This window comes from Sturnira hondurensis, unplaced genomic scaffold (assembly GCF_014824575.4).
Source record: "Sturnira hondurensis isolate 20B ecotype Veracruz unplaced genomic scaffold, ASM1482457v3 Scaffold0019910, whole genome shotgun sequence".
Classification (NCBI taxonomy): domain Eukaryota; kingdom Metazoa; phylum Chordata; class Mammalia; order Chiroptera; family Phyllostomidae; genus Sturnira; species Sturnira hondurensis.
The window spans coordinates 618,357-626,630 of NW_028092541.1; positions in this window are offsets into that span (position 1 = coordinate 618,357).

Genomic DNA, 8,274 nt, shown 5'->3' on the forward strand with positions numbered 1-8,274 from the left:
TTTTGAAAAATGTTTCTATAGAGGTGGTTAATAAATACCAGTTAAGAAAAGTTTATGGAAAAAATAAAGAAGACAAGCCAGAAATGGCACATATTAATAGAAAGATATTGCTGGATAATGACAAAATTGGGTGTCACAGAGCTATTTCATTATGACAGCGAAGGGTGGTATAAATTGCTACAGGTGCACTTTAATCTCTTTTATGAATGCTGCCAATTCTAGTTTCATTTACTCCAAAGGAAATTTAATTATCTAAAATTAGAATATGTAGCATGACATTCACTGTTTCTTTGTCTCTCTCTGCCCATCTACCACCACCTGCTTTTCTGCATTCTACCTCACTCCTCCTCTGAAACTCACACCATTGCTTTTTTAAAGAAGAGATGCTTGATTCATGGGTAAAATTATTGTAGCAGAAATGAGGATGTCCAGATAATGGGTGGGCATCCAGATAATTGCCAATGGAGTTAATTTCCTGGCAATGGTCAAAAGCAAAAAGCAACAGTGTGTTTTAGCCTAAAGGTGTGGTAGGAAAGCAGATTTTTAAGGTGTATGGGACTTGATAATCTTTGTCTTTTATGCCAAATAATTTTTTATTCTAATTTGGTTCTAAGTATTAGAACCAATATATATATATATTCATATATGTTCATATATGTTCATATATATTCATATATATATTTTATTCATATATACATATGAATAAAATGTTGGTCAAAGGTTCTCAATTTCTTACTACATAAGAATCACTTGGAACACTGTTTAAAAGAAACAGTGGACAAACATTTCCCTATAGAACAGTAAGTTAGAATTTTTGAAATGGGACCTTGACATTGGTGTTTTGAAATGTATACCAAGTGCGTCTAATATGCATCCAATTTTTAGGTTTATCAGTTGCATATCAAGGTTTACATTTTGCTTTTTTACTCACATTGCATTTTACTCTTCATTTCACCTTATCAGTTCTTCATGAAACCCAAAATGTTGCTCTTTACTACCAGTTATTATCTGTAGGAAATCATAGAAATAACAAAAAACTAATAAATAAAACCCAGTAATATTTACTTTATATTTAAGTATAGTCTAAGAAAATGAATAGAGAGACAATGATATTAGTGAAATAAAAATGTCCAGCTTATAAAATGTAAAGTGATGATTATACTATATTTCTGCATAATATGTCATGGCATTTTTAACTATACACTTATGAAATTCATTTCATTATTTTTCTGAAATTCTGAGATATATTGTTTGCACATCTCACAAGAGACCTATCACTATCAATAAGCACACACACAAAAACAGATGGGTCCATTGTGAAAGCACTCATTTCAATAATTTGTTGTGCATCTCAAGAGAAAAAAAATTAAAGACTTAGTATGATATTGTAGTCACTGTGCACCGATTTATAAATCCAAAAGTCCACTGCCTATTCAAAGCACAAGAGCTCAGCATTACACCTAAAAACCTACTTTGGTGGACTATGTATTACAAAGCACAGATTTACCGAAGGAGTTTTCCTTGAGTATAATTTTGAAATGTATAACCCAAGCTTAATAATTCAGCTCAATTCTATCTTACCTGTTGGGCAATACAACAATTGTAAGTATGTAGAGGTAGTTTCCATTTGTCTGTACTTATTTAATAGAATGATTTTAAAATGTGTTAAATGTGCATTGGTTTAGGTGTTAAAACATGTTTTTTTTATGAACACTTAGGTAGATTGAAAAGATAAGTAAACTGTGGACACTGATAGTGTAATCAAATATATTGTTAAAAATAAGCCAAAGCCTGTGTATAATGTGAAAGATGATCTCCATTTCATTTTTAAGATTTTATTTATTTATTTTTAGAGAGAGGTGAAGACAGGAAGAGAGAAAAAGAAACATCAGTGTGTGGTTGCCTCTCATGCACCACCTACTAGGGGTCCGGTCTGCAACCTAGGCATGTGCCCTGACTGGAAATGGAACCTGTGACCCTTGGGTTCATAGGCGGGAGCTCAGTCCAATGAGCCACAAGGGCCAGGGCCCTTTTCCAGCTCATAAACTTAACATCTTTCTCATATGTGAGAAACTGATTAGAGCTCATATTACAAATTTTATTATCTAAATTAGTTGGATTGTCTGTTTTTTGGAAGTTAATTATTGTGCTCCAATTTTTTCCTAATCTTATATCACTTAACTAAAGGATTTAAGGTCTCTATTATTCAAAGGCCCTTTTTTAAGTTCTTATATTCTTTCTTGGCAACAGAAATTTGCTAAAAGTAAGGAAGAGAAACTGTTGAATGTGCACTGAAATATCCTTTATATAGTGATACAGTATTTTATCTACTTACATACAATATTTCTCAAAAAGTAAAATGACCCAATCATATATCTAATAATATTTAAAAGCTATTAAAATAGTAAGTGGCATAATGTCAATGGAGCATACAGCTTCTTTAAAACAAGCATTATCTGTGGAATGGCTTAATAATAGCTGAACAATATTCGTATGTCTTATTTCCAATGATCAAATTTACCCAAAATATATGTTTTATCAGTTAGCATACTTTCAAGAGCAAATGACAGAGCCCCTGACTGATGGCATTTACACTATATGGCTTTGTGTTGTTTGCTAATTGAGAAATGTGGTGGTATGCATTCCCTGAGTCAATTCAGTGACTTTTCCACGCTTCTCTGCCATTCTGTTGCTTTCTTGGTTATGTTATTGACCTCATCACCACGTGGAGGCTGCTCTGCTCCCGTTACCATATTCTGTGAGGAATGTGCACACAGCAATGAAGAGTACAAGAACAAAGATGAGCTCATTTCATAAGACCACCTCTTAATAAGAGAGGAAAAAATTACTCAAGTCTACAACATGATTCATTTTATGTTTCCTTTGGCCTGAACTGTGTAACACGCCCATCCCTACATTCTCATTCCTGGCACAGTGGGACAAGATCGCATGATTAGTTAAGCTAGTGTTTCCAAATGGCTACTTTGGCATTTTGCAGGAAGCAATTCTTTATAGTGTAGGACTGCCCCATGATCCCTAAGCACTAAATGCCTATGGCTAATTATCAGGACGGCCAACGTCACTCTTCACACTTCCTGGAGAAGTAACACTGCCATCTGTTAACAATCAGTAATTAGAACATCCATGATTTATCCTCCCAGGCTAGATATGTTGCCAAGAGAATAGAATATATTTATTTTTTGTTTAGCATGGGAAAGGGAGATTGGTCTTGAGTTGGTGATCACCAGTGTCTGCCACACCCCTGGAGAGTAAATAAATAATTTAATGATATTATGTTTGCTCATATATTCCCTTTGTAACAAATATTTTTTTAAAAAAGTGCTTTAGTGACAACTGCTGTTTGCTAATTGTGTTTTATTGGGGAAATTGTTCCAGCACTTTAAACTTCAATTTTCTCATCTCTGAAATGATGGTTTTAGACCGCATGATCTTGTGCATAGATTGCAATACTAAAAAACCTGAGGTATGTAATTTTTTTACTTCAAGTATTGTGGATTGAATATACAGTAATTTAGGGGTGATGCATCTAAGAATTTAAGAGTTTTTCTCTGAGACTCTGTGGCTTTTCATAAAAGAACACTTGGCAAAACAATGTCTGAAGAGTAAGAAAGAACATTTACAAGGGGGTGGGGACGCCCCCAAAGCAGAATTTACTTATAAAATTGTGTATTTATTATTATATGGTTAAACTTCAGTTACCTTCAAAGTACTCTCCATTTGATTCAATACACCAATAGAGAGTTTTTCCACTGTCAAAATAGTTTTTGAATTTGTCAATTTTGATGTCTTTTTGTGCTTCTGACTTCTCATTTGTCTTTGGTTTTGAAATTTTTGTTGTTTGTTTTACCTCTTTCACATTGGCAAAAAGTTTCACTTTGAGGACATTTTTCATCTGGAGAAACAAAAAGAAGTCATTCTGGGTGGGATCAGGTGTATAGGGAAGGTGTGGGGATCATACTGTTTTTGGTCAAAAACTGCTGAACACTCAGCATGGTATGGTAGGTGTACTCGTAAATCACTGATCATGAAATGAACAAAGGCAATGAAAGACTCTTCAAAAAAATCACTGAAGCAGAACACACCTCTCACAATAATCCCATCAGGTACATTGGTACAAATGGGTTCCGAGAACACTCACCTAGTGGGGGGAGACTGTACTACAAGGGGCCTGCCCTTATAGGCAGGGGTTTGGGGTTTTTTGGGGTCCCCCTCATATTTATCAATTTGTACTAAAATATCAGTAAAGATACATAATTGTTAGAAAGGCAAGGTTAAATGTATTTTTAAGACTTTATTTACTTCTTAGAGACAACAAAGGGAGAGAGAAGTAGAAAAAACATCACTGTTTGAGAAGTACATTAATTGGTTGCTTCTTGCATGCCCCAGCAGGGGAACCTGACCTTCAACTCAGGTACGTGCCCTGACTGGGAATCAAAGCTGTGACCTTTGGTTCACAGGCCAGAGCTCAATCCACTGAGCCACACCAGCTAGAGATAAATATATTTATTGGAGTGACATTGGTTAATAAGACTATATAGGTTTCAACTTTACAATTCTATGATACATTATCTGTATATTGCATTGTGTGCCTACTACCCAAAGTCAAATCTTCTTTTGTCACCATATATTTGACCTTTACCACCTTCCACCCCCTTTCCCTCTGGTAACCACCATACTATCCCTTGTGTGAGTTTTTGTTTGTTTCTTTTTCTTGTTTGTTTATTTCTTGTTTTCAGTTTTATATCCCACATATGAGTGAAATTACATGGCTCCCGACTTTTTTGTCTGACATTTCACTTAGCATGTTAGTCTCAAGGTCCATCCATGTTGTTGCAAACAGCAGGATTTCATTTTTTCTCTGGCTGAGTAGCATTCCATTGGATGTATGTATCTCACCTTCTCTATCCAATCATCTATAAAAGGACACTTGTTGTTTACATGCCTTGAACACTGTGAATAATGCTGCAATAAATATAGAAGTGCATATATTATCTTTGCAAATAAATCTTTAAAAAATTTGTGTGTATAGATACCCAGAAAAGAGGTTTCTGGGTTATAGGATAACTCTATTCTTAATTTTTTGAGGAGCCTACAAATTGTTTTCTATTGTGGCTGTTCCAGTTTACATTTCCACCATCACTGCATGAGTGTTTCTTTTTCTTCCCAACTTCTCCAACACTTGTTATTACTTGTCTAGTTAAAATATATGTTTTTAAAAACTAATTTTTCAAAAAATTTTAAAGATAACAATGCTTTGACTGGGAAAGTTGATCTTCTAAGCTCTGTTAAAGTTACATATTTGTGTGTATGTATAAATACTTACATTTTTTAAATTAAGTATTTTATTAATTATATGTTCAACACTTCACAATAGCAGCAGAATTCTTTAAAATTTTGATTTATTTATCAAATCTGGTAATAGTAAGATTATTAAGAATATGATTTTTATACTATGCAAATTGTATTCCCCAAATAATAATTTTCCCAACAATTATCATTGGAAAATAAAATTTTGACAGTAGATAAAACATTCATGCAATCATTCACTCACATGTTTACCAATCAAACATTTACTGAATACTTAATCCATGTACCAAAGACTGTGAATAATTAGATTTCCCAGCATACTGTGTTTTGCACATCTAGCTCCTATACATCCTTCAACACTCAGGTAAAATATAATTTTCTGTAAAAGTCCGTCCTCATACCATAGTCCTCATTAAATATTTCCCTTGGTGGTTTTTATTGGATTCTATACTCCTTCAGCTTTTAGGGTACTTAACCACTTAGTGAAATTACCTAATTACTAGCTCTTCCTCCATGAGACTGTAGTTTTTATCTTGGTATCTAAAGTGTCCAGTGTGGAGCACTGTCCCTGTTGAATGGTAAAAGGTTTCCAATAGCCTCAAAGATAAATTTATGATCCAAATTTCTATATGGCAAGGCATTATGATCCTAATTTTATTAGTAAGAGAACCAGGATGTATGGAAAATAGATAACATACTCATTATATCTTGCTAATAGCTAGCAGAACTTAGAGTAGAACCCAAATCAGCTGTGCTCCACAGCTACTTTATAAATGCCAACTTTTTGATTGAAAGAAGTAAGCTGCCAATTTGCTCAGTGAATATTACCCACTAGACCTTATCACTCAAACAGACAATTTTCTTTCATCCAGAAATCAGTGGTATTTTCCTCTCTAAAGCAACTGGCATATTTATGCATGCATTTGCCCTTTATTACTACATGCATTCATTACAATTTTACATTCTAATTAGCCCCTTACTGTTAAAGTGGCAAGAAGCCCTTGGCATAATTGTTGTCCTGATTCCATGCTCAGAAACAATAAGATAAGCAGCAATATATTACTCTAAAAATCAAAGTTTACTAGAGATTTTTCATATGTTGGAATTCCTTCAAATTGAGATATTAATATTTTCAGACTTAGTTATTTCACATGCTTTTCAACTGCATATTATCCAAAGAGGTTCTTAAATAAAGGTTCTGAAAACTCAAGACCACCTTTCCTGAAAGTGGCCCAATTGCAAGAGATTTAATAGAGAAAAATAATTTGAATATCTTGTTTATAAAATAAGAGAGAAGAAAAAATGTTGTATGATTCATAACCCTACCTTTTGAAACCTTTGAAATTCTTTCTGAAAAATAGGAGTTTATTTTTTTAAATAGTTTCCTGTGGTAATGCATGGATTGTCTAAGGATATACAGTTAGAAGAATCAGGATGAACTCTAGGTTCTGCTATGTGAAAGTTCTATTTCTTTGGGTCTGATTTCAGTATTCTGGAGCCTCAGCTTCTAATATGAAATTCTAATTCTTTGTTCTAGAACTCACTTTTGTTACAACTGAAAATTTAAAGGTACAAAAACACATATAAGAAAAAAAGTATGTATAGGTCTTACACCTCCTTGGTTATATTTATCCCTAGGTACTTTATTTTTCTTGTTGCTATATCAAATGAAATTTTTCCCTAATTTCACTTTCTGATATTTCATTGTTGGTGTAAAAGAGGCCTATGATTCCTTTTTTAAAAAATATATTTTATTGATTATACCATTACAGTTGTTGTTCTATTCTCCCCTTCATTCTCCTCCACCCTGCACATCCCCTCCCCCACCATTCCCCACCCTTTAGTTTATGACCAGGTGTCTCAAGTTCATTAGATTCTATATTTCCCCTACTATTCTTGCCCTCCCCCTATCTATTTTCTACCTACTGTCTATGCTATTTTCTGTACCTTCTCCCCCCTTCTCCTCCTCCCAACCCCCTGTTGCTAACCCTCCATGTGTTCTTCATTTCTATGGTTCCGCTCCTGATCCAGCTGTCCTCTTGGTTTGCTTTTGTTTTAGGTGTGGTTGTTGATAACTGTGAGTTTGCTGTCCTTTCACTGTTCATATTTTTCATCTTCTTTTTCTTATATAAGTCTCTTTAACATTTCATATAATAAAGCCTTGGTGATGATGAACTCCTTGAATTTGATCTTGTCTGAGAAGCACTTTATCTGTCCTTCCATTCTAAATGAAATCTTTGCTGGATAAAGCAATCTTGGATGTAGATCTTTGGATTTCATGACTTGGAATACTTCTTTCCAGCCCCTTCTTGCCTGTAAGGTCTCTTTTGAGAAATCCGCTGACAGTCTGATGGGAACTCCTTTGTAGGTGACTATCCCCTTATCTCTTGCTGCTTCTAGGATTCTCTCCTTCATTTTAGTCTTGGGCAATGTAATTATGATGTACCTTGGTGTGTTCCTCCTTGGGTCCAACTATTTGGGGCTCTCTGAGCTTTCTGGATTTCCTGGAAGTCTATTTCCTTTGCCAGACTGGGGAAGCTCTCCTTTATTATTTGTTCAAATACATTTTCCACTCGTGGTTGTTTCTTTTCCCCTTCTGGTACCCCTATAATTCCAATGCTGGAATGTTTAAAGATGTCCTGGAGGTTCCTAAGCCTCTCCTCATTTTTTTTTGAATTCTTGATTCTTTATTCTTTTCTGTTGGATGTTTTGTTCTTCCTTCTGGCCCACTCCATTGATTTGAGTCCCAGTTTCCTTTCCATCACTATTGGTTTCCTGTGCATTTCCTTTCATTTCAATTAGTTTAGCCTTTATATGTTCCTCTAATTTGTGACTAAAATCAACCAGTTCTGTGAGCATCCTGATCACCAGTATTTTGAACTATGCATCTGAGAGTTTGGCTATTTCTCAGTTGCTTAGAGTTATTGGCTCTGGGGCTTTGAGTTC